The sequence below is a fragment of the Dasypus novemcinctus genome, chromosome 1, assembly GCF_030445035.2.
Source record: "Dasypus novemcinctus isolate mDasNov1 chromosome 1, mDasNov1.1.hap2, whole genome shotgun sequence".
NCBI lineage: Eukaryota > Metazoa > Chordata > Mammalia > Cingulata > Dasypodidae > Dasypus > Dasypus novemcinctus.
In genome coordinates, this window is record NC_080673.1 from 61563703 (window position 1) to 61590425 (window position 26723).

Genomic DNA, 26723 nt, shown 5'->3' on the forward strand with positions numbered 1-26723 from the left:
TTTTTTTTCAATAAAATGACATTCTTTCCTAATTTTTAACTTTACAAAATGGGGTTATATCCCATGTTCTATAAATTAACTCTAAGAAAAATATCTCCACCTTTGCCATAGACAAATTGAAAGAGTTCTTTAAAAGTAATTATAGGATCACTTACATGCTTTAGGAATTGTCCCCTCGGCATCCCAAGTCTTCAAGCCATTTTCCAATCCAGTAATATTGATGCTAAAAGTTCTACCTGGGAAAGTTCAAGAAATTTTTTATCCTACAGAATCAAAATATTCACTCCAAGTTTGTTTTTAAGGCTGCAAAGAAAAAGTAGCACTAGGAACTTCATAGATGGGAGCAGTTTTATTCCTCTTTATTTGCTGCAGCAAACTGTTTTTGCCTGGTCTGTGAAGTTCTGAGAAAGTCATCGGTCTAATTTTAGAGAGTTATACATCTTTTCCATAGTCTCAATTGCTTTTTCCATGTGTTGTTGAACATTTGATGCAGGAAATAATAGCCTCATGGCTAAAAATATTAATAAATAAGTAATTTAATTTCTAATAGATCTATTAACTATAGTTATAGCTCAATAATATATTATCCATATAGACAGTTCCTTAATCCTATAGGTTTTCTATTTTATCAACTAAATATTCACTTTCTAAATAATTTTCTAATGTGGAGAATTTGAACTAGGTAAGTAAGTTAGAATGTCATGGTCTGAGTAAAGAAATGGAAAAAGATAAAAGAGATTTTACTTTTCTTTGAATTTATTTCTCTTTTGTAAGAGGAATCTCTCCTGAGGTTTTAGAACCTCCATATTGTCTGTTATTTATAAACAAATGGGAATTAAATGCCAGCTTCATGCCACATTATTTTAGCAGAAACTAAAATCAGTTTAAATTTTTTTCCAGTTGAGTTTAATCTTTGCGATCCTTTGTCCTTCAGTTTTAACAAGGAGAATGGTGTTCATTTATATGAGGCACACTTCAGAGAGACTTAAAAAGATAATAAATAACAGATGTCTCTTATCCATCAAGTCAATATACTAACTCAGACTGATCTAAACTTATAGTTGTATAATAGCGTGTTTGCTGCATTCTAAGTAAATAAAAGAATCTGTGCATAATATGTTTTCAGAACTAATTATGTGTAAGGGATGGCTTTCTTGAAGATTACTCAAAAAATTGTCACAAAAACCCTTGACTCAGAAGTCCAAAAATTGTTAAAGATTGAGTATATAATCACAAGTTAAAAAGGCAAGATATAAAAGTTAACTGAAAAGCTACATATTAACTGTAATAATGTGATATCAGTTTCATGACTTAGATAGACTATGTTTACTTGCATTGTTCATTGATTTTTATTTGAATATATCTATATCTGTATATATATATACACAATATAACTTCACGTTTTATACCATAAAATTGGAATAACATCAGATATCTGGTGAACATTTCAGCTTTCTTTTTCTTTCATTAGCTGCTGAAAATTTCACATAAGAATATCAATTAGAGTAGCCTTTTACAATTAATTCATATTCAGATGATATAAAGTCCTATTATCCATAATCCTAGACAATGGTATTTTTTTGTAAACATCTGTAATCTCTTCTCATCATGTTTTAAATCTTTTCCATCTTGCCTTCTTGAATTAAATGTCACAATTTTAGAAAATTCTTTCCCATGAGTATTATCATCAGTATTTTAAACAGAAAGATTAGGAAGGACCAGAGAGATTATGCAATTTGCTAAAAGTCACATGGTTACTATATGTCAGAATGGTAACTGAATCTCAGTTAGACCATCCCCTTCGTTTCTTTGAACATCTATATCACTTATTTTCAATACTGAATTTTTGAAATGGATATTGATTTTGATACAGTTTAATTCTAACCTCTTACTTTACATGGGTTAAGTGAGGGTTAAATTTGTTAAATGACTTACGGCTATTTAATATCTCTTCCATTCTTTCATCACATATTCATTTTCCATTTTATTGAACAAAAGTCCCTTAATAGTTACTTTAGCAACAAGCTACAAGTAGTTTTAGTAGTAGGAATAATAATAGTAGAGCAAAGTCAAAGTTTGGAAAATTTAAAAAAATAGCAAAATGAAGTCCAAATATAAATAATAATCAAAACAAGTGTAAACATATTAGACATATCTTTAAAAATACAAAAAGTAATAGATTGGAAAAATATTAACTGAATTAGAAAGACAAATCCAGGTATATGTGATTTATGAGAAATATATATTAAATTCAAGGACATAGGAAGGTTCACAATTTAAAAAATGAAAAGATACACTTAGCAAAGGCTGACTAAAAGAAAGATGATCTAACATAAAATTTCCAATAAATTTACCTGCTAAATTTTCTCCCTATTTTCAGCCTAGAGAAACTACAGAAATTCTAAGGTTATATTCAAATAACTAACAGCCAGAAATATACAGACACATCACAACTGAGAGACACTGCTGGAAATATAGAATGCTATCTTGGTATAGACTGTAGATTGTGAGGTGTGCTGTGGAGAATGACAGCAGGCTGACACAAAGTGAGTCAGAGGAAGCAACCACAAGATGATTCAAGGAAAGTTTTTAAATATTATTTTGGCCTTTCCCTGTAATTGCACAAGGAAAATCATTTCATACTCATTTACTCCAGAAATCTGCAGTAATAGTCCAACCATTTGTGTTTGTGGGAAGTATCTAGGAAGAATGACAGCCTTGCTGGGATTAACAGTTGAATAAAACAGCATCAGGTTGGATCAACCAATCCTGAACATTATTCATCTTCCCATTTTACCTTTCCGTCCTCAAGGCTGGTTGTCAACAATGTGTCTTCCTGGTAACCCTTCTTTATAAGAGTTTAAATGTGAATCCTTGAAGAGTTGCCTTGCGAGTAAAAACTAAAGTAAAAGTGTAGTCAAAGTGGTCTATGATATCTGAGGCTCCTTGCTTTGGTTCACATCATCCATTCTGCTTAATGCATTTGAGGAGCACACAGTGTATGTAAAACATTTTCCAAAGCATATTACTGGATAGAATATAAGAAACTCACGTCCAGCAAATGCAATCATTATTTAAAAGAAAGACAATAAATTGTACAACATACATCATTTAAGCAAAATGAATATAATGCAAAAAATAATTTGAAGTAAGCAAAACAAAAGTGCTCATATTAGCAAGGTAGTATTAATACTAATAACAGATTGAAGTCAAGTTTTATGGGACTTGAAGCTTATCAATTTTTTGGACCTTCTTTCTACAAAATTATAAATACAAAGATAGATATGAAAGTAAATATTTAGATTAAGAAAATACCATTAGCATCACAAAATATTTGAAATTGAATAATATTTTTATTTGAAACTTAATTCAATTAACTATTTGAACTTCGAAGATATCCAAAAAATATCCTTAATCAACTCAGTGAACTGAAGGAAGAGATAAAGGATATCAAGAAGACAGTGGAGACACATAGAGAAAAAATGGTGAGCCTACATGAAAAGACAGATCTTACAGTAATGAATGGCAAAATGCAAGAAATTAAAAATACAATATTAGTACTTAACAGGAAATTTGAACAGGCAGAGGGAAGAATTAGCAATGTTGAAGATAACACATCTGAAATAGCATGGATAGTAGAACAGATAGATTAAAAAATGGGAAAATTCAGCAGGGACTCAAGAAATTGAATGACAACATAAAACACAAATCCCAGAGGGAGAAGAGAAGAGAAAAGGGGCAGAAGGAATGTTTGAGGAAATAATGGCTGAAAATTTCCCAACTTTCATGTGGGACAAGGATGTACATACACAGGAAGTGCAGTATACTCAAAGCCCAATAATTCTTAGTGAACCTACCATAAGATATATAATTAATCAGATTGTCAAACACTCAAGACAAAGACAGAAGCCCGAGAGAAACAAAACAAAAAAAAATACACTATAGATAAAGGAAGCAAAATAAGATTAAGTATTGATTTCTCATCTGAAACCATGGAGACATGAAGGCAGTGGCATGACATAACTAAGATGCTGAAATAAAAACAGCTACCAGCAAAGAACCTGTATCCAGCAAATTCATCATTCAAAAATGAGGGAGAGTTCAAAATATTCACAGATAAACAGAAATTGAGAGAATTTGTCAACAAGAGCCCTTTCCTTCAAGAAACACTATAAGATGTTCTGCAGGTTGAAAGGAAAATAAAAACAGAAGAGAGAAGTTTGGAGGAGAGCCTAGAATAGATAAGTATTAGTAAGAGTAAGTAAAAGGATAAAAGAAATTAAAGTTGAAAATGTCATATATAAGCCTAAAGAAAAAAAAAATCTTAAAGTAAGGACTTTACAGGAACAATATTGAATGTCAATAGATTAAACTCTTCAATCAAAAGACACAGATTGGAAGAATGGGTAAGAAAATATGACCATGTGTATGTTTTCTATAAGAAACTCACCTTAGAATTGGGGCAGAAATACATTGCAAATGAAAGGTTGGAAAAAGATTTTACACACAAACAATAAGCAAAAAAGTGCTGTTGCAGCTGTACTATTAGTGGGAAAAAATAAAACTTTAAATGCAAAACTTTTACAAGAGACACAGAGGGTCACTATATATTAATAAAATTGGTAATCTACCAAGAAGAAAGAATGATCCTAAATATTCATGCACTTAAGCAGGATGTCCCAAAATACATAACTCAAATGCTGGCAAAACTAAGGGGACAAATAGATTCATCTACAATAATAGTGGAGTCTTCAAAACACCATTATCACCATTAGACAGAACATCTCAATATAGCCTCAATAAAGAAAGAGAGATCTTGAATAATAAGTTAGACCTAGACTAACTAGACCTAATTGGCATATACAGAATATTACACCCCACAACAGCAGGATATAAATAGACATTCTTCTCAGCTGTTAATGGATCATTCTCTATTATAGAACGCGTGTTAGGACACAGAACAAGTTTCAATGGAGTTAGAAAGGTTTACATTATACAAAGCAATTTCCTTGACCACAAAGGAATTAAGCTGGAATTAATAAGGGGCAAACAACCAGATAGGTTCAAGTATATGGAAGTTAAACAGGACACTCAAGCAGTCAGTAGGTCAAGGAAGAAATTAACGAAGAAATCAGTAACTATCCCAAAGGGAATTAAAATGAGAATGCAACATATCAAAATGTACTAAAGCAGTGCTGAAGAGGAAATTTATAACCCTAAAATGCCCACATTAAAAAAGAAGAAAGAGCTAAAATCAAAGACCTAACTGGGTACCTGGACAAACTAGAAAAAGCACAACAAACTAATCCCAGAGCAAGCAGAAAGTAGGAAATAACAAAGAGTAGAGGAGAAGAAAATTAAATTGAGGATTAAAGAACATTAGAAAAATTAACAAAACAAAAAGCTGTTTTTGAGAAGATTAATAATATTGACAAATGCTTAGCTAGACTAAGAAAAAAAAAAGTGCAAAATAATAAAAATCAGAAATGAGAAAGGAGATATCACCACTGACCACCACAGAAAAAAGATTACCATGAAAGGATACTTTGAAAAATGTATGCCAACAAGATGAACAAATTAGATGAAATGGATGAATTTCTAGAAACACATGAGCAACCTATATTGACAAAATAAGAAAGAAAGAAGTCTACAGATAATCACAAGTAGTGATATTGGAATAGTCATCAAAATCCTCCCAATAAATAAAAGTCCAGGACCAGATGGCTTCACAAGTGAATTCTACCAAACATTTCAGAAAGAACTAATACCCAATCCTGCTCAAAATCTTCCAAAAAAATTGAAGAGGAAGGAACATTGCCTAATTCATTTTATGATACCAGCATCACCCTAATACCAAGGCCATGTAAAGATGCTACAGGTAAACTACAGACAATTCTCTCTAATGAATTTGGATGCAAACTTCTCAGCAAAAGGATTGCTAATCATATTCCATAACACATAAAAAAATTGTACACCATGATCAAGCTGATTTTGTCCCAAGCATACAAAGATGGTTCAACATAAGAAAATCAATCAAGGTAATGCACCAAATTAACAGATTGAAGGGGAAAAATCACATGACCATCTCTATCAATGAAGAAAATGCATTTGACAAAATACAGTATGCTTTCTTGATAAAAATGCTTCAAAAATAAGAATGGAAGGAAACTTCCTCTTCATAATAAACAGCACATTTTAGAAAACCCATACCTAACATCTACTCAATGGTGAAATGTTAAAGGTTTCCCTCTAAGATCTGGGACAAGACAAGGAGGCCAACTGTCACCAGTCTTAGTTAAGACTGTTTAGACATACTTGCTTGAGCACTTAGGCAAGAAAAGGAAATAAAAGGCATCAAAATTAGAAAGAAGTAAAATTTTCACTATGTACAAATGCCAAGATTCTATACATAGAAACTCTCAATAAATCTATAATAAAGCTTCTAGTGCTGATAACCAAGTTTAGTAAAAGTGGTGGGATATAAGATCAATGCACAAAAATCAGTAGTATTTCTGTACACTAATAATGAGCAATCTGAGGTAGAAATTTTTAAAATTCCATTTATAGTAACCACTAAAATAATCAAATATCTAGGAATAAACTTATAAATAAGGATTTAAAGGATGAGTATACAGAAAACTATACGACATTGATAAAAAAACGACCTAAATAAATGGAAAAATATTCCATATTCATGGGTTTGAAGACTAGGCATCATTAATGCATCTATTCTACCCAAACTGATTTACAGATTTAATGCAATCCCAAGAAAAATTCCAAAAGCATTTTTTACAAAACTGGAAAAGTCAATTATCAAATATGTTTGAAAGGGTAAGTATCCCTCATTATGCATTCTTGAGAAAGAAAAATGAAATTGGAGGAATAACACTTCCTGACATTAAAACATACTACAAGTTACAGTGCTCAAAATTACATAGTATTGGCACAAGGATAGACATAATGACCAATGGAACCAAACTGAGGCTTCAGATATAAATCCATGCATGTAAGTTTGCCAGGAAAGTGAAAAGGCAGCCAGCTTAATGAGAAAATATTTGGGAAAGACTTATCCAATAAGGGTCTAATACCCAGCATATATAGAGAAACCTTACACTCAATAATAAAAAGACAAACAACTCACTTTAAAAAATTGACAAGACAATTGAATAGACACATTTCCAGAGAAGTAATACAAATTGCTACAAAACACATGAAAAGATGCTCAACATCTCTAGCTATTAGGGAAATGTGAGTCAAAATTACAATGAAATACCATCTTATATCTACTAGACTGGTATCTATTAATAAAATAGAAAATTACTAGTGTTGTAGAGTATGTGGGGGAAAAGGAGCACTCATCCACTACTGGTGGGAATGTAGAATGATACTGAAACTGTTGAAGACAGTTTGGCAGTTATTCAAGAAGCCAAGTGTAGAATTGCCACATGATCCTCCAGCAATCCCACTATTAGGAATATAACCACAAGGATTAAAAGAAGGAACACAAACAGATAAATACACACCAATGTTCATCATGGCATTATTCACAATTGCCAAAAATTGGAGCCAATCCAAGAGTCCATCAATGCACAAGTGGACAAATAATGTGTGGTAATACATAAGATGGGGTATTACTCAACTGTAGCAAGGAATCAAATATATTGACACATGAGAGAATATGGCTGGATCCCTAACATATTATGTTGAATGAAGTAAACCGGTTTACAAAAGGACAAATACTGTATGAGCTCACTATGAACTAAAGATGTTGTGTAGACTCAGAGGTAGAGTCTGGAAAACAAGTTAGCAGGAAATAGGGGGATAGAGAGTGTTAAGCTGATGCTTGATCTGAGCAGAATCTATGATAAGATGCAGGTTGATGGTTTGGAAGTATAATGGGGAAGATGGGGGAACAGCAGTGTGAGTGCACTTGATGGTGTTGGAATATGATTATAAGCAGTGTTGGAGGAAGGTGATGGGCCATCCATGGAGATGGGGGAGGGCTGGAAGAAGAAACACGTGAACTCTCAGGAGAATGAAGACTGTGCTTGAAAATACAATTGTGGGAGTGTTCTTTTGGTGACTATGGCAGGGGAGTGTCACTATTGCAGGGTGCCAGTGGTGAGGGAATGTGTGGGGAAGGGTATACCAGGGGCATGCATCTATGGAAAATGAGTGTGTTCATGGGGGTCATAGGGTCAGTGAATGGAGACCCACACAATAACCAACAAAACATTTAACTCCTATCCTTGGGAGTCCTGCTATTTTCAAATAAAGTGGCAAGAATCTCTAGAGTGCATAGGCTGGGCCTAATAAAAGGAAAACAGACCCATGTGTCAAGGCTACAGTTTTAATGCTTGTACTTATGAAACATTTTCTTGTAAAATTGAAACTTAACTAACCTAATAATAACTGTTGCCTAAGAGTTAACTTCTCTTTCTTACTTCAATGTGTCCTCTCTCTAAGCCAAATTCACTAAATAAACTCATTACCTTCCCCTGGCATGGGTCATGACTCCCAGAGATGAGCCTTTCTGGCACTGAGGTATTAATACCAAACACCAACCAGCAATGCTTGTGGAAAAGACCTTGACCAAAAAGTAGAAACATTAAATATAAAAGAGTTTCTATTTCTAAGAGATTTACAAATGAGTCAGGAGAGTGTTTCAGAGGTTACACATATGTGCATTTCAGGCATATCCCACTGACTGTCACAGTAAACAACACCAAAATGGGGTCCTCCTGAGTGCTCTAGAGACATCTGACACTATATGCAAGGCACTCAACCCCATGAAATCAGCATCCCATCAGTGGGCCTTGCCTTGGAATATATGATAACACATTTCCCCATTGTAACAGACTTAGGCCTATTTATAATTTCCCTACATATGATTCTTCTATCCCTTTTATTTAAATCTATAATTAGCAGCATACCCATTAAATATATGTCTCAAAGATTTAAATCTACCCGCTGCTAATATGCTGGTTGAGCCCTGAATCTCAGCAGAGTTGCAGCCAACACCTACTCTCCAGTTCATCAGACTTGTCCAGGATAGCTAATTAAATGATAATGATGCACAACCCTCATCTCAAAAAAAAAAAAAAAAATCTACAACTGTAAGCAAAACAGTTCCATCCTTATGCCCCATAAGATCTAACTCCTCTTTCAGTCTGAAGCAGAGACTCACCATCTAAAAATCCTTATGATTGAGGAATGAACAAACCTAAAAGGGAATACACCCATGGACCAAAGTAGACATTATTTTTCTTGTAAAGGAAGAACTTGTAACACTGATATAAAGATATGGTTATGAGATGTTCAGTGGGAAGAGGAAAGAAGAATAGGTGGAACCTAGGGCATTTTTAGGGCATTGGACTTATTCTGCATGATATTGCAATGACTTTGGCCATTATACAGCATTTTGTCAAATCCTATAAAATTGTACAGTCAAAAGTATAAATGATAAGGTAAACTATAGACCTTGGTTAGTAGCAATGTTTCAATATTTGCTCATCAAGTTTAACAAATGTATCACAATGATGTAAGATGCTATTAATAAGGAAAATTTGGGAAGGGTAGGGAGTGGGATATTTGGAATCCCCAATATATTCAATGAAACTTTTGTTCAATCTAAAACTTCTTTAAGAATAAAAGTTATTATATATGAAAATAATAAATAATAAATAAATTAATTAGCAAACAAATAAATGAAAAGCAGGCAATATGGCTGTAGAGTATGGAGTTCCAAGAGTTGGCTTGTTGTACAGTACAGACAGCAATCAACCAGCAGCTACATAAATCACCTCTTTGTGGTGGTGTGGGACTTAGGAAACCAGAAGAGCATCTTGCACCATCTTTGGAAAAAATGAAGGGGGATACTGACTCTCTGTGGTGAAGATTCATCAGTGCCCATCCCCTGCTGATGAGGCAGGCTATCATCTCCAAAAAATGGAGGAGGAAGAGACAGCTGAGCACAAACTTCAGGTATTGATCAGTAAATTTGACTGCCTAAATACAGTTCTAAGTACAGGTAAAGTTTGAACCTGTCCAAGTCAGAAAGAAACCAGTAGCCTCTAATTTATCTCCACCTCCAAGGAGTGAAATTGGGCTGATTAAAAATCATAGAGCTGGTTGGTAGGGTGCAGCTTCTTTCCACCCAGGTCATACTGCCACCTTAGCCTGGGCTCTAACCCTGCCCTGGCAGGGGAGAAAGATGAGTTGAGCTTTGTAAGTCTTTCTGGGCAGCTGCAGACAGTTTTGGCCACATGACTTAGAATGCTGCCCACACCTGCTGTTCCATCCCTGCCCTGACAAGGGAGGAAAACAGAAGTAGCTTCATTATTCTCTCAAAAAATCTTCAGTCATTTTGGTGCCCATGGCTTATTTTTCTGCCCACACATTTGACCCTGTCTCAGCCCTAAGAAGGAGTGGAAGGTATGTTCGAGTTTCCTCAGTCTCTCCAGGCATCAACAGATGATTTTGACTCACCAGACTTGGATGGCCACCAACAGCCAGGGCTTTGTCCCCATTCCTGGTAGAGAGAAAGGTAGGCAAAGCTTCATCAGTTCCTGGGACAACATGGGAAGCTTCAAACTACATGGCTTAAAGTATTAACGGCACCCTTGGCTCCTACACTTACTCAGCAGGGAGAAAGGGCAAGAAACAGATGAATAAGAGCTAAAAAAATTTAGATTTTCTAAACATGAGCTATTATACAGTTTTAAAATAAGTTGAGCCAAGATCAAAGAGGAGCTTTATCACAAAAGTCAATCAACAAGAAAGCCCTAGCATAAAGAGAGAAACCGAGGCCAGAATAAATACATCAAGAAAATCAAATGCCAAGGCACCAGCAAAAAATTACAAGCTACACTAAGAAAAGTAAGATATGTTCCAGTCAAAGGTACAAACCAAACCTCCATGTGGCATATAGGATTTGAGAACACTAGTCATTGATCTTAAAAAAATATCCTTAATAAATTCAATGAGATGGGTAAAGAGATTAAGGACATTAAGATAATGCTGGATGAACAAAAGGGAGAATTTGAAAGCATGCAAAAAAAAATAATGGCTATTACAGGAAGGAATGGCACAATGAAATACAATGGAAGCATATAACAGCAGATTTGAAGAGGCAAAAGAAAATGTCAGTGAGCTAGAAAACATGACCTCTAAAAGCAAGCACAGAAAAGAATGGAAAAAAAATTGAATAGAGTCTCAGGGAAATGAATACTAGCAAAGGCATGGAAAAATGCATGTCATGGGTGTCCCAGAAGGAAAAGAGAATAGAAAGGGGGCAGAAGGACTGTTTGAGGAAATAATGGTAGAAAATTTCCTAAATCTTTTGAAGGACATAGATTTCCATGCCAAGAAACACAACAGACTCCACTCCAAAGAATTCCAAATAGATCTACTCTGAGACTCATACTCATACATAATCAGAATGCCAAATGAGCTGCAGCAAATGAAACAAGAACAAGTAAAAAGATCATTGCCGGGGAAGGGGGAAAAGGGTTTGATGTTGGATATATGGGAGTCCCCTATATTGTATATGTGACTTTACTGTGATTTAAAAATATTTTGAAGACAAAATTAAAAATTAGAAAGAGAGAAAAAAAAAGAAGAAAGGATGTAGACACTGAGGAAGAAATGAAAGAAATTGTTTTGCCACTCACTGTACATACAGGACAACACCTATAACAGTAATGAAAGGCAAAATGTCAAAAACAAAGTTTTGTATTTTTCACTTTTTAATACCCCAAATTATTTTCACTTTATTATAGTTTTTCTAAATTAGTATGTATTCTATTTCTAATCATTAAATCTATCACTACTATTTCATTTTCCTATTAATTGAATTTGGCAATATATTAGGCTTCATTTTTTAATAAGTTTTGGACCACAGAGGGGTTCCCCTATGGCAGGGGAGGAATGCTGGTGTAGGGTGTTACTGATGGGGGACACAAGGTTGGGAGCAAATTCTCCAGGGCATGTATATAGGGTACATAAAAATATTTGGATATTCACTGGGTATATTCATAGTAGTTACAGTTACAAATGACAACTGAGGGAGTGCTGAGTTCCTAGCCAGGGTTGCTCTGTCACATTCCCCAATGGAACAGCAACAATCCCCCAAGTGCAAGTACAAAGACCAGTGAAGAAGGATGGTCCAATGATGCGCCCTTAATATTGATGGCTATGCTTTAGTGCCTGTGTGCCTGAAATTTGAAATAGGCCTAGAGCTGTAGGGCGCCTAAGAATTACCTCCTGAGAGCCTCCATGTTGCTCAAATGTGGCCATTCTGTCCCAACCTCAGCATGTAAATGTATTACCTTCCCCCCACTGTGGGACATGACTCCTGGGGATGAGTCTCCCTGATGCCAAGGGATTACTACCAATTGTTAACTCGTCATGCAACTAGAAAAAGACCTTGAGTAAAAGGGGAAAATGGTAAAGACAAATGAGTTTATATGGCTAAGAGTCTTCAAAAAAAGAGTTGGGAGGTCATCAGAGGGGTCATGCTTACACATACCTCAGCAGGATCCCAGAGACAGACAAAGTAGATGCAACTCCAGGTACTGGTTCTCCTGAAGGTTACAGAGAAATACAGGTTCTATGATCATGGCAGTTGGCTCTGGATTTCAGTTCCTTGTCATTGGGCCCTACTTTGGAATTTACATTCCTAAGTGTGATGGAGTTGGACTCAGATGTGAACTTTCTACACATGACTCTTCTGACACGTTTACTGAATCTGTGAATGGCCCTGGTGTTGCTGTATACTCAGGAGACTTCAATCTCTGGACTTGTCATGTGCCAGCTGGGCCCTGAGCTTCAGCAGAGTTAAAGTTCCTATTCTTCAGTTTGTTGGACTTGCACAGGTCAGCTAACAGGGAGGTGAATATGTTCAACCACCACACCAGGGAACCAGGAGTGCCTACAACTCCAAGCAGGAGAAAAGCATCCATCAACCATTTGGGATCTAAGCCCCCTCTTGATAAAGAGGTGGAGTGGACATCACCAACCCAGGGTCCACATATAAAGGAATAAAATATGGATTAGAGTGCGCTTACTGGTATTCTACTACAGACTATTGTGATTAGTAATGGAAGAAACTGTAACACTGATGTGGAGAAAGTGGCCATGGTAGTTGCTGAGGGCAGGGAGATGGAAGAAGAGATAAGATGTGGGGGCATTTTTGGGACTTGGAGTTGTCCTAAATGATATTGCAAGGACAGATGCTGGGCATTATATATCCTGCTATAAATCATTGAATATACTGGGGGAGAGTATAACCTACAACATAAATTATAATCTGTGTGGGGCAGGAGTCCTCCAAAATGTATTCACCAAATGCAATGAAAGTGCCACAAAGATGAAAGCGGTTGTTGAGGTGGGAGGAGTGAGATTGTGAGGTGTGGGGTATGTGGGAACCTCATATTTTTTAATGTAACATTTTTTGTGATCTATGTATCTTTAAATAAAAAGACAGTTTAATAAAAAAAAATAAAAGTGAAAATAAATGAAAAAATAAGAGAAAATTTAGAAAGCAGCCAGAAGAAAACAATTCATCACATACAATGAATGATCAAAAAGATTATGTGCTGGTTTCTTATCAGAAACCATGGAGGCATGCAGGCAGTGGCATGATATAGGTAAGACACTGAAAGAAAATAACTGCCAGCCAAGAATTTTATATGCAGGCAAACTGTACTTTAGAAATGAGGTTGAATTTAGAGTCTTCACAGATAAACAGAAACTGAGAGAGTTAATCGCCAAGAGACTGGCCTTGCAGGAAATACTAAAGGGATTACTGCAGCCTGCAAAGAAAAGAGAGGAGAGAGAGGCTTGAGAGAGTCTAGAAATGCAGATTATCAGTAAAAGTAACTAAAAATGTATAAAAAGAGTGACAAAAATAAGATATGGTAGATGAAACCCAAAGGAGAAAATAGATAAATTAAATACTGTCTTTATAGTAATAATATTGAATGTTAATAGATTAAATTTCCCAATCAAAAAGGACAGACTGGTGGAATGCATAAAAATAAATGAGCCATCTATATGCTGTTTATAAGAGATTCATTTTAGATACAAGGATATAAATAGGCTGAAAGTAGAAAAGACTGGAAAAAGATATTCAGTGCATGAAGGAACAAAAAAAGTTAAGGTAGTTATACTAATGTTGGACAAAACAGATTTCAAACAAACCTGTCATAAGAAAAAAAGGATATTATATATTATTAACAGTAGCAATCAGAAAAGGAAATAACAGTCATAAATATCTATCACCTGACCAAGGTGTCCCAAATTATAATAGGCACATGCTGGCAAAACTGAAGAGAGAAATAAATGACTCTACAATAATAGTCAGAAACTTCAATGCACTATTTGCATCAGTAGATAGAAAATCTAGACAGAAGATCAATAAGGAAATAGAGAACCTGAATAATTTGATAAATAAACTGGACCTAACAGACACATACAGAACAATGCATCCTAAGATAGCTTAGTACATATTCTTCTCAATTGTTCATGGAACATTCTCCAGCTCAGACCACATGTTAGATCCCAAGACAGATCTCAATGAAGTTAAAAGGTCTGAAATTAAACAAAGCCCTTTCTCTTATCAAAATGGGATGAAACTAGAAATCAATAACAGGCAGAATATGCAAAGGTATAGAGGTTAAACAACATACTTGTAAACAACCAATGTTAAAGAAGAAATTCCAAGAGAAACTAGAAAGTAAATAGAGACACATGAAGAGGAGAACACAATTTTTCCAAACTCTTGGGATGCAGCAAAGGTAGTGCTGAAAAGAAAATTTATAGCACTAACTACCTACATTAAACGGAGGAAAGAGTTAAAATCAAAGCCCTAACTAAACACATGAAAGAAATAGAAAATGAAAGGCAGACTAACCCCAAAGAAAGCAGAAAGAAAGACATAACTAAGATAAGGCAGAAATTACTAAACAGAAGAAAAATCAAAACAATAGAGAGGATCAACAAAACCAAAAGTTGGTTCTTAAAGATCAAGAAAAATTACAAACTATTACCTAGACTGATAAGAAAAAAAAAAAGAAGATGCAAATAAATAAAATCAGAAATGAGAGGAAGGACATTACTACTGACCTCACAAAAATAAAAGAGATCATAAGAGAATATCATAAACAACTGTAGGCCAGCACACTAGACACTGTAGTTGAAATGGACAAATTTCTAGAAATAAACAAACAGCATCCACTGACCCTAGAAGAAATAGAAGACCTCAACAAATGAATCACAAGTAAAGAGATTGAAACAGTCATCAAAAACCTCCCCAAAATGAAAAGCCAAGGTCCAGATGGCTTCACAGTTGAATTTTACCAATCATTCAAAGAAGAATAAATGTCAATCTTGCTCAAACTCTTCCCAAAAAGTGAACAAGAGGGAACACTATCAAACTCATTCTATGAAGCCAGCATGACTCTAAGACCAAAGCCAGATAAAGATATTTGGAAAAAAGTAAATTACAACTCCATTTACCTAATAATATAGATGCAAAAATCCTTAACAATTTTTTTGCTAATCAAATTCAACAGCAACTTAAACAATTATTCATCATGATCATGAGTATGATTCAACACACATACACAAATCAATCAGAGGAATACACAATATTAATATCAAATAATGGATGCATAAAAGGCATTTGACAAATCCAGCATCTTTTCATGAAAAAATATATAGAAAGATAGGAATAGAAGGACACTTTCTCAACATTATTAAAACCATATAAGAGAAGGCCACAGTTAACATTGTACTCAATGGTGAAAGACTGAAAGCTTTTCTGTTGAAACTGGGAACAGGAAAAGGATGCCCAATGGTACCACTGTTGTTCAATAGCAGCTATACAGTCTAGCTAGGGCAATTAGGCAAGAAAAAGAAATAAAAGATATCTAAATTGTAAAGGAAGAAGTAAAACTTTTGCTAACTATTGATAATATTATCCTATGCCTAGAAAGTCCCCCCAAAAACTACAACAGAGTGACTAAAGTTAATAAACAAGTTAAGCAGAGGATGGGATACAAGATTAATATGCAAAAATCAATTGTGTTTTTTACACGATTAAAAAGAAATCTGAGGAGGAAGTCAGGAAAAAAATCCATTTACATTAGCAAATAATATAATACTTAGGAATAAACTTAACCAATGGTACAAAAGACGTGTATTAAGAAAATGATAAAACATTGCTAGAAGATACAAAAAAGACCTAAATAAATGGAAGGACATTCAATGTTAATGGATTGGAAGACTAAATATCATTAAGGTGTCAATTCTATCCAAATTGATTTACAGATTCAATAAAAATTCCAGTAGCCTTTTTTGAAGGAAAAAACTAATTGTCTAATTTGTTTTGAAGGGTAAGTGTCCCCAAATAGCCATAAATATTTTTAAAAAGAAGTTGTTGGGCACTCATCTCCTGACTTTAAGTCATATTATCTAGATACAGTGGTACACATAGCATGAAATTGGCATAAAATTGACATATAAAGCAATGGAACCAAACAGTATGCAGAAAATACACCCTCACATTTGTGGTCAAGAGATATTTGACAAGGCTGTCAAGCCCACCCATCTGGTTCAGGACAGTATGTTCAACATTTAATATCCATAGCCAAAAGAAAAAGAGGTTCCCTATCTGACACCTTACACAAAAACTAACTCAAAATGGATCAAAGGTCTAAATATAAAAGCTAAAACCATAAACCTGCTGGAAGAAAATATAGGGAAGCATTTTCAAGTTCTGATGGGTGATGGCAGGCTCTTAAATCTTGCAGCATGCACAGTGAAAGAATAAAATGGATAAATGGAATATCCTCAAAATTAAATACTGTTGTCTTCAAAGAACTTAGCAAGAAGGTGAAAAGGCAGCTTATTCAATAGGAGAAAATATTTGGAAACCATATATTGGATAAGAGTTTGATTTCCATGTTCTATAAAGAGATCATACAACTCAATAATAAAAAGACAAGCAATCCAATCAAAAATGGGCAAAAGACTTAGACATTTTACCAAAGAGGAAATACAAATGATCAAAAAGCACATGAAAAGATGCTCAACATCACTAGGTATTAGGATAATGCAAATCAAAACCACAATGAGCTATCATTTCACACCTAATAGAATGGCCATTATTAAAAATATATTTTTTAAACAGAAAACTACAAGTGCTGGAGAGAATGTGGAGAAATAGAGACACTCCTTCACTGTTGGTGGGATGTAGGACTGCAGCCCCTTTGGAAGACAGTTTGGTGCTTCCACAGAAAGCTAAATATAGAACTGCCTTATTGATCCAGCAATCCTATTTCTAGGAATAGATTCAGGAGAACTGAAAGCATGGATGCAAATTGACATTTGTACACCAATATTTATAGTGGCATTATTTATAATTGCCAAAAGATGGAAACAACCCAAGTGTCCATCAACCAATGAATGGATAAACAAAATGTAATATATACACTTGATGGAATGTAAGAAGAAATGAAATTGGGACACATATGGATGACCTTGAGGGCATTATATTTTATTTGGTTTTGATTGTTTCATAGATACTCCACTTAGGATGCACTCTAATGAATTTGTGGACCACCCTTCCAACTCTGGATTGTGGAAACTTGGAGTTCTTCTACATGTGAAAGAAATTTATATCTTAATTATACCACTTCTGTTGGTATTTTAAAGACTTTCAGTTGAATCTAATTCAAACTATTAGAGATTTCATTCCCAGCCTTTATTATAAGACCAAATAATACCATACTGCTGGTGTTACCAATACCATGGGCTCCTCATGTTCTCCTGGTTCTTCTAATCCTGTTATCTTGAGTTCTCCTCCCTGTGACATGGTTGGCTCTTGGCTTGATTACTAGTATGAGCCGGATACTACATACATAGAATGTTCCTCTCATGTCTATTGAACTCACTGCTAGATTTTAAAATATTTTATAATTTGTTCTCTTTTGTTTCTAAGTCATGCAGAATTGGCATTGTGCCATAAACATTTGGTAAAAAATATTTGTAGTGTGTTCTTCCTCACCTACTTTGGCTAGTTTACTTCTCATTTTAGCTGCCATCAGTAAGAATAGGATTACTGCCCACAATTTACCATAGGGCATGCATTCAGAATAGGGTGGGTGGAGGGGAGGGATGAATAGTTTATTTCTTCTTAAAATGTAAAATAATATTGACTGTTAAAAATGAAAAAATAGAGCTGGCAATTCTTTAATCTCCTATAAATCATAAATTTTTGTATACCTTTCAACTCATTTATGGTGGAAAAAGAAAGGCAGTCTCCCTCTTTTACCCTTTCTCCATTTCTTCTGCTGGGGATTCCTGATTGCACTTTTTTTACTTTCTCACTTTATCTAGGACCTTAATTTTGGTTTCAGTTTACAAATTTTTGAGGATATAATTTTATCCTCACAGTTCCTAAGCAGGATAGCAGCTTTAAATTTGTTCTAATTTCCATATATCTATTTTTATTCAAAATTTGCCTTCATCTTTTGTTAGCTTGTTTGAATATAAAATTTAAGTTTATTTCAAACTTTTCTTTAAGATATTGACTAGTTAAATTTGAATAGAATTTCATATATGGGCAAAGTCAATCAAACTAAAAGGTCTAAAACCTAGAATATGCGGATTTACTCTTACTTCAAGATTAAATACATTAGGGATTTCATGTTTTTGTAATAACCTTCTGGGATCTATAAAACCAGAGGTAGGCAGTTCTCTATTTCTTCTCATCTATGACACATACATCATCTCTGAACCTTTTAGAGTGTAATAGATCCAATGCATAAGAGTTCCATAAGGGAAGCAAAACACTTATTAGGAAATCTGGAACGTGTTATAGAATATGGTCTTACACAATTGCTGGATGAGCTGAGGAAGAAAAGAACCAAAAATGATTAGGAAATAAAGTCACTAAACAGCCCTGGGGAGATGAAAAAAATCAGAGCTTGCAGGAATCTGCTGGAGAGGCTCCACAGAGTGTAGGTATCTGTGAAAAGTTGTTAGTTTTTCTTTGATACTGCCTCTGTATTTACAGCAAAGCATGTGGGTGGTCAGCAGCACTAGCAATCAAGGAGGAATGCCAAGTGTGGGACAGTGAAAATGAGGAGAAACTGCAACTATGAGCTGTCCCACGCTGCTTTAAACAGTGCCTACTTTCAAAAATACAATGGCTTTTGCTTTCCTTTCTTCTCCAAAATCTCACACAAATTTCTATTGTAGCCAGTGCTTACCTGAAGCCATGCAAGGAAATTCTGGGAAATATTATATAGTTCCAGTTCAGCCAAACTGACACAATACATAATTATCCCCCAACAACCCTGTAGCTGCCATCTTGTCAGGGTGAAAGCTGCTCTGATTTGAATCATATTTATTGTGAAAATTTGGACATTAGTTTATCCAGCTCTGATTGCACAGATGAGGAAACGGTGCTGGAGGGCATAAGTTAATTTCCCAAGGACACGCAGAGATTTAATGTTTAAACAAATTCATCCTAATGCAAATCCCTTTTCTAACACAAGATAACTTTCTTCATTTAAGAAGGAGACTAGACTACATTCAGTGTCACTGTAAAAACTGGTAAAGAAAGAGAGTAATAAATAAGATATTTTGCATATTGTGTGGAGCTAAAGTCTATGTAAATTTTCCTATTAACTAAAGTTCTCTTTCAGACAACAATGTAAAATACCCTCTTTTCTTCTATCAAGCTTCCATTTCTAGCAGACCATTACTATAATTTTCTTTTAAAACATTTTAAGGCATCTCATCATTTCATTTTATTCTTGTGCATATTGTACTGTATGAATTACTTAAGGTTAATGCATCTATATTTCAAGTGACCAAGTCATGCCTGATGGTTTTCAATATGAAGTCATTCTATTCCTGGTATAATGATAAATTTGCATTATAATTAACAGCCACAAAATTCCTTTTTATGCCATATAATGATGCCTTCCTTTAGCTTTACATTCAGACAGTGCATAATAAATTACCAGGGATTTCACATTTATGTATTTAATGAACATTATCGAATAATTTTGCAAGCACTTATTGGAATGGAGGAGAAATATTTGTGCACTATTATTTGGTCTTAGAGAATGTAGTGTTCTGCTGATGTTGGAATGTTAATAATTAGCACGTCTATTAGAAGTGAGCTCCTGATTTTCAGCAGCATTATCCTGGAAAACTATGTTTCCCAAGTGAACGGTGAATTATACAGTTTTATTAAAGAAGAGTCTTTCCTTTGAATAAGATTTTAAGAAAATCTTCAAAGAAACAAATTTAAGCCTCAAATCAGAGCACAGCACTAATTAGTGTGTAACAATGATTTAGGCGGAAAGCAATAGGCCTTGTTAATTTTCCAGTCCCATTCTGTAGTCTCTTTGCTGCATGTTTCTTTTGATGAGTTAATTTCATTGAGGTGCAGCTTTTTATATTTTAACTACTGTCATAACACTTCTAAAGTTTTAGAGAATGGTACATACTGATGCTGAAATCCGGCAATTATCTCCTAACTCTGGATTCCAATAACTAATTTTATAGCTCAGCTTAAATTGTTTAATTCAATTTCAAGTATTTTGAATTTATAATATCGCTTTAATTGGCATGTCTCTGAATAAAATAACCACCTATTTGTTTATGTAGTCATCACACTTAGAAATAGAAATGCGCATCAATCATCAGTTATAAAGCAAGGTATTTAAAATTTAAAAGGTGTCAGTAGAATGAGTTATCCTGATCACATTTTATCTTGCAAATCCTTTTAGGAATTACAAAGTTAAAGTATCAGGTAAATAATTTTTAAATGTTATGTACTAAAAATTAGTTATCAGAATAAACTTTTTTTCATTTAGTGAATAGTGAAGTATTGATCTGAGAATTTGTAGGAAATTAGAAAACAGCAGCACCAGAATGTCATGTAACTATGATTTGTGACTTCAGCAATACAATGTAGGAATTGATTATTATTAAAGCCAATATCAAGATTCATTGACTCAGGTTTAACTAGTGACTAGAGCTAAATTAGGAATCAATGTTTGCATCAAGAAAATGTATATCTCCTTATGGATAAAGTGTACCAATACATCCTACCATCCTGCTATCACCTATTATGAAAAAGCAATCCTTGATGCATGGTAAATATTTTGCAATTTAGAAATCATCCATTGTTCCTTTGAACTATTCATCTCTGAAACTTTAATAATGGAATATTAGATCATTTCAATAAAAAATTGGTATTTGTATCAAAAAAAAAACCTAACTCATAAGTAAAGTTCACTTCAGAGTTGTTGAAGGAAATAGAATACCTTATGTAGTACCCTGAGGAAGACATCATCATAAAGACCATAGCACCATTACAAATAGATATACTCTCCATCCTGAAATGGATGGGAAAATGGGTTCTGATGAATGAATATATAGCTAAATAAATGCAGAAAATATGATTAATTGCTAAAGACTTAGAAAACAGAGATGTTACAAAAACAAATAAAATTAGTATAGATTAGAAAAATTGAGTTAATTTGTAACCCAGCTTATCTAATATTTATCATGTAACTCAAAATTTTGAACAATTGTAATCCCTTTATTCCACAGCTTTGTCTACCTCTTTTCCCCCCAATTTCTCCTGGTAATATTTTATTTTCACTCCATTTGTGTGTTTTTTTCACCTTAAATTAGACCAATATGCTTTTCTTTTATAGACTAGTCTCGTGCTTGCAGAAAGAGGATATCATTTGAGTTTACAACTGAATTTGATAGCTCCAAATATTTATTGTTCACTTATTGCAAAGTTTATTGATAAAAAACTTAAAACAGAGCATGCTAAAATATACAGCAACTACAACCCAGAAAGAAAAGAGGAGAAAATAGGACCATTCTCTAGACACCCTTTTAAACTCTGATGTTAGAATCATTGGAGTTCAGTAAAGAATCAAAAATGGGAGATAGGCAGCAAAAATATTGCATAGTAAGAAGTGTTTATGGCATACCTGTCTTTGGCATGTCTCTGAAGAGTTTTATGGAGGAATGTGAAAATGACTGATTGCAATAAAATATCAGTAGTCTACATGATGCTAGTAAGAAATACTTATCAATAGATTGCTACATATAACTGATCCTTGGATTGTATATGGGAGTCTTTAAAACCCACTTTAACTATCAAGTTGACCAAATACTTGGAAAGAGTGCGATTTTAATACAAAACAGGAATAGAATTGAAAGATGTGGGAAAAAATACTAGAAGAATAGACTCTAATGATAGATCTAACTACTTAGAGGATAGTATGAAAAATGTCTATGTTTGTTCCACTGACTTTATGCATCATTATAGCACACTGTATAACTCTGCTTGACAGCTCAATAAAAAGCACCTTACTTGGAAAAAGTTGTAATTGTTTCATTGCTAAATATTAAGAGAAAACATATTAAATATGCCAAAGGCAAGGAACAGAAGATAAGAACAAATTCAAGAAACTGTAAATTAAGAGCTAATTAAATTTAGATTTATATATTTCTTTCAAAATTTAAAATGTGAAATTTGTTTACAATGAAAATTATTGTCTATCATTAGACTAGTATCTAACAATCATTACAAATAAGGATATAATCTTGAAAGTACATATATCGAATATCATTGCAAAAAGTGAACTTGTTTTAAAAATAGTAAATGAAATCACAAATATAATAATAAAAAGTAAAATGCATTTTTCATATGGCTAAATATAAATTAATTAGAATTCACCCTCAATAAGAAAAAAGAATAATAAAATATCAACTGACAAGAGGGTGTGCCTATGCAGAATCAAAAAAGCTATTATGAATGCTTAAAATCATTAGTTCTTATTTTAAAACAAAAACTTTAAAAACTATAAATGATGTCATTCAATGCTTTGCTTTACTTAATAAAATGTAGATTTTAAAAAGTCATGATTTTAATTAATTGATGTAGTTTTAATTTCATAATTTAAAAATCCAAAACTATAATATAATATGTATTTAAGTATAACATATTTATAATACATTTTCTTGGAAGTTCACTGATAATCTTAAGTCCAAATGTCCAAGACAATCACTAATTCAAAAATTCTTGAAGATCCTCTACTGAGTTCCAGGTACTCTTTGTGCAAAATATCCTGGTAAACATTAGACCAGTTATATTTACGCAAGTTAAATTCCCAATGAAGATGACCCACTGTAATTATGGGACTCTGAAATTTAAAGTCTTTCCTTGGTCAATTCATTTGTCTTTAATCAATAAAGCTATTTTCCTAGACATGAAACTGAACAAGTAATCTGAGTTATATTACAGTTTATAAATAGCTAGCTCAAGTCTCCATGGAAAGTCACAGAAAATCTAGGAAATTCCTCAAAGTCCAATACTATTTATCATAAGGAACAATTTCCTAACCAATTAGAGAATAAAGTAAATAAAACAAAACAATATACAACAAAACAATCCCCAAAACAACTATCACTTGGTAGGTGGAAAAATGAACGGGTGAACAGGTAGGTGTGAAATTAGGTAGGTGGAAATGCTAATTCCTTAGCAGTGAGAGACTGAGTTTTCCTTACCCCTCACATTTTACATGGTGGTCGCTAAAGCTAGTTCCACTTCTTGGGTCATATTAAAATCTCATCAGTCTCCACAAGAGTTCCCAGAGTACTGCTGCTTTATTGATCTCCTACTCTGCTAGGGAATCATGCTCCATCTATTTTATTTTGTCTCAGAGAATGGTGAGAGGACAAAGCAGCATACTAAGCTCTGCATTCTAACAGGAAATCCTGTTAGAATGATCATAGCACACAGACTGAAAAAAGCTGTTGTGAACTCTCATTTGTAAAACTCTTGAGTACTCTGTCTAGTCACTTTTTACTCTTTCTCCTACAACCATTTATATATTTATTAGGGTCTACTAATTACTGCAAAAACTTCATTTCACTTCTATGGTGAAAACACAGCATGATTGGTTTCTGCTCAAGAACAGTGGTTCTTATTATAGAATTCCATGAAAAATGTTAAGTGAGAAAGGCCGAGAGAGTTTATTGGTTTAAAAAAAAAACATTAAAATAGCATAACCACCCCTTCCAGTGACATTGCACTTAAATAAATGAAAACTTTCAGAATTTCTGTATCAGTGCAGAATTCCAAAAGTGCAGGATAAGGCAATGAATAATATATTTTTTAAATTTTGAATGATTATTACTAATTGAAGCTATTGCTCAGAGAGAAAAGAACACTGTGAGTCTAAAATTATTAGAACACATTCCAAAGAATTGGAACAGCAAGTGCATTTAAACTACATTTCTATAACTATAGTGAACAACATTATTAGTAGTATCAGCAGCTGCATCTGAAATCCACAGCTTTGTTAATAAATCTGCAACACTATGAGTTCAAATTGACCATATTTGATGTAGAGATAACTGATTGTACATTTACATAAAAATATACGGCAAGCTCTGCAGGACAATATATTTCAATTGAACCAACAAATGTTAGTGTTCTGTAGGTAATCTTACTTTATTTCTTGGAGAAAGCTTAGCATGGAAGAGAAAGCTTTCAATACAAGCATAGGAACAGTATTGGCAGTGGTCCTTCTCACCCAAGTTTTATAGTTGTAAGAATCTTTGGAAAACAACTCTCTGACATTTAAAAAAAAGTTAGACTCTAAAAGGTAGCATCATATGTAATTGTAAATTAAGATTTCTAGTGAATTAAGTGTGGTATGCAGTCACATATGTCTTTATAAATAACCAGTATTTTCTTCATATACTGAATTATAAAAGCCATAACAAGTTCATCCTGAACTACCCTCTCCTTCTCTCTGATACATAATACTGCTAAATTATTTTGGAATGATAATCTTACATTTCACCCAGAAATAATGAGGTTCTGTAGTTAATATTAGTGAGAAAACATTCCATTATTAAGTCCTGCCCACTCAGAAGCACAATATCCTACTTTTAACATATTAAACTTATTTGCAGTGCAATATATTCCAATCTCTCATGAAACAACACTTCCTCATTGTTTACCAAGTGATTTAGATTTTTGGCCTGGAAATGGTCCTCAACATATAATCATAGACAAGAAGTATTTCAGTGTTTTTGTCCTGGCCATTCATTAAGGATTTTCATTAATTATCAGTAAATTAGTTAACTAATTAGTTTTGATTAGTTTAGTAACACCAGGGAGAAAATATACTCTAAAAATTGTTTTGATTCTGAACTTTATTCACGGACTCTAGCTTAAAAATTTTTCATTTCACAGAAAATAAATAGTTCAACTCAATATCTGATGTGTGAACTTTGAATGTTAGCCAGTCACTTAAGCACATAATGAAGCAAGTGACCTTTTCATTCTTCAGTGATGGCTGAATGTGTTCCCAGATTCCTAGGATACATGTTTGGTACAAAGAGTTATGTCTAATCACCTTGCTTACCATGTCTCAGCACATGACTGGTTTGGAAAAAACAGAAAACTTTTCTATTTTATCAACTGGTCAATGAAATATAGATCAATGTTGAAAGATGAAAGATGCCTTCTTGCTAATAAAACTGAAGTTAATTCAATAATATTGAAATACATACTGATCTCAATTAAATGGATGATTCATTTATATTGTTGCATATATTCGAGTCATCTATATGATGAAACAATGCCTATAGTCTGTCTATTTTCTGGTTTTGTAATTATATCTGGAACATTTTATCTACTAAAAGTGTTAATGATCATATAATACTTATGGCTGCATGTGCTAAGTAATTGATAATGTTTCTTTTATTTCTGAATGCAAGAATTACTATTGAATAATTTGCCATCACTGTTTTAGTCTCCCACTTGACTAAACTTATAAACATTTAAAATGTGATATATAACAAATTTTCACTTCATTAAGAAACATTTTTCCTTCAAACAACTTGTTTCCCCACAATTTTAAAACACAATAACAATGTATATTTAATGATAATAAACTGTAATGCAAATTTAAGTTTACTTTCATCATATTATATTCAAATTTTGTTACAGTGCATAAGTATAAAATTGTACAATGGAACCTTCCAGAAAGAAACTAAATATTTTAAAAACTTTTTCATTTTTGTCTAAGTTCTTTAGTAAAGAAAACCCAAATGTGAGTAGATAACTGTTATTGCTAGGAAATGAAATTTCATATTACCATATATGATTACTCAAATTGTTAACTCCTTGGGCTATTTATCAGAGACATACATTCTTTTTTTTTTTCCTATAACAAGATGCATGTTTGTAAGATATATTGAAATAATCTGACAGTAACTAGGAATTTATAGTAACATAAGCCTGTCTGGAAACATTTTGGAAATCCCAGAAGAGCCTATAGTCCTATTATAGAATATTACAACCAAATAAGACCTCCAGTATATTATATAAAAACTGCAAATTATATAATTATTTTCATATCTATAATACATTTTTCCACATTCTGAGGATAATTCTTTGTGTTTGGTGATGTTGAGCATTCTGCACATTCTTTTGTGCATGGTATCCATTTGACCTCAGAGAACAGTATATAATATTTAGGGATACATTATTTGTGCTCTTTTTCAAATTGAAAAAAAAAAAAAGATTGAGCTACAATGATAAAGGACTTGCTCAAGGTCCCAGAGTTTATGGATTGTGAAGTTGGAGTTGAACATGG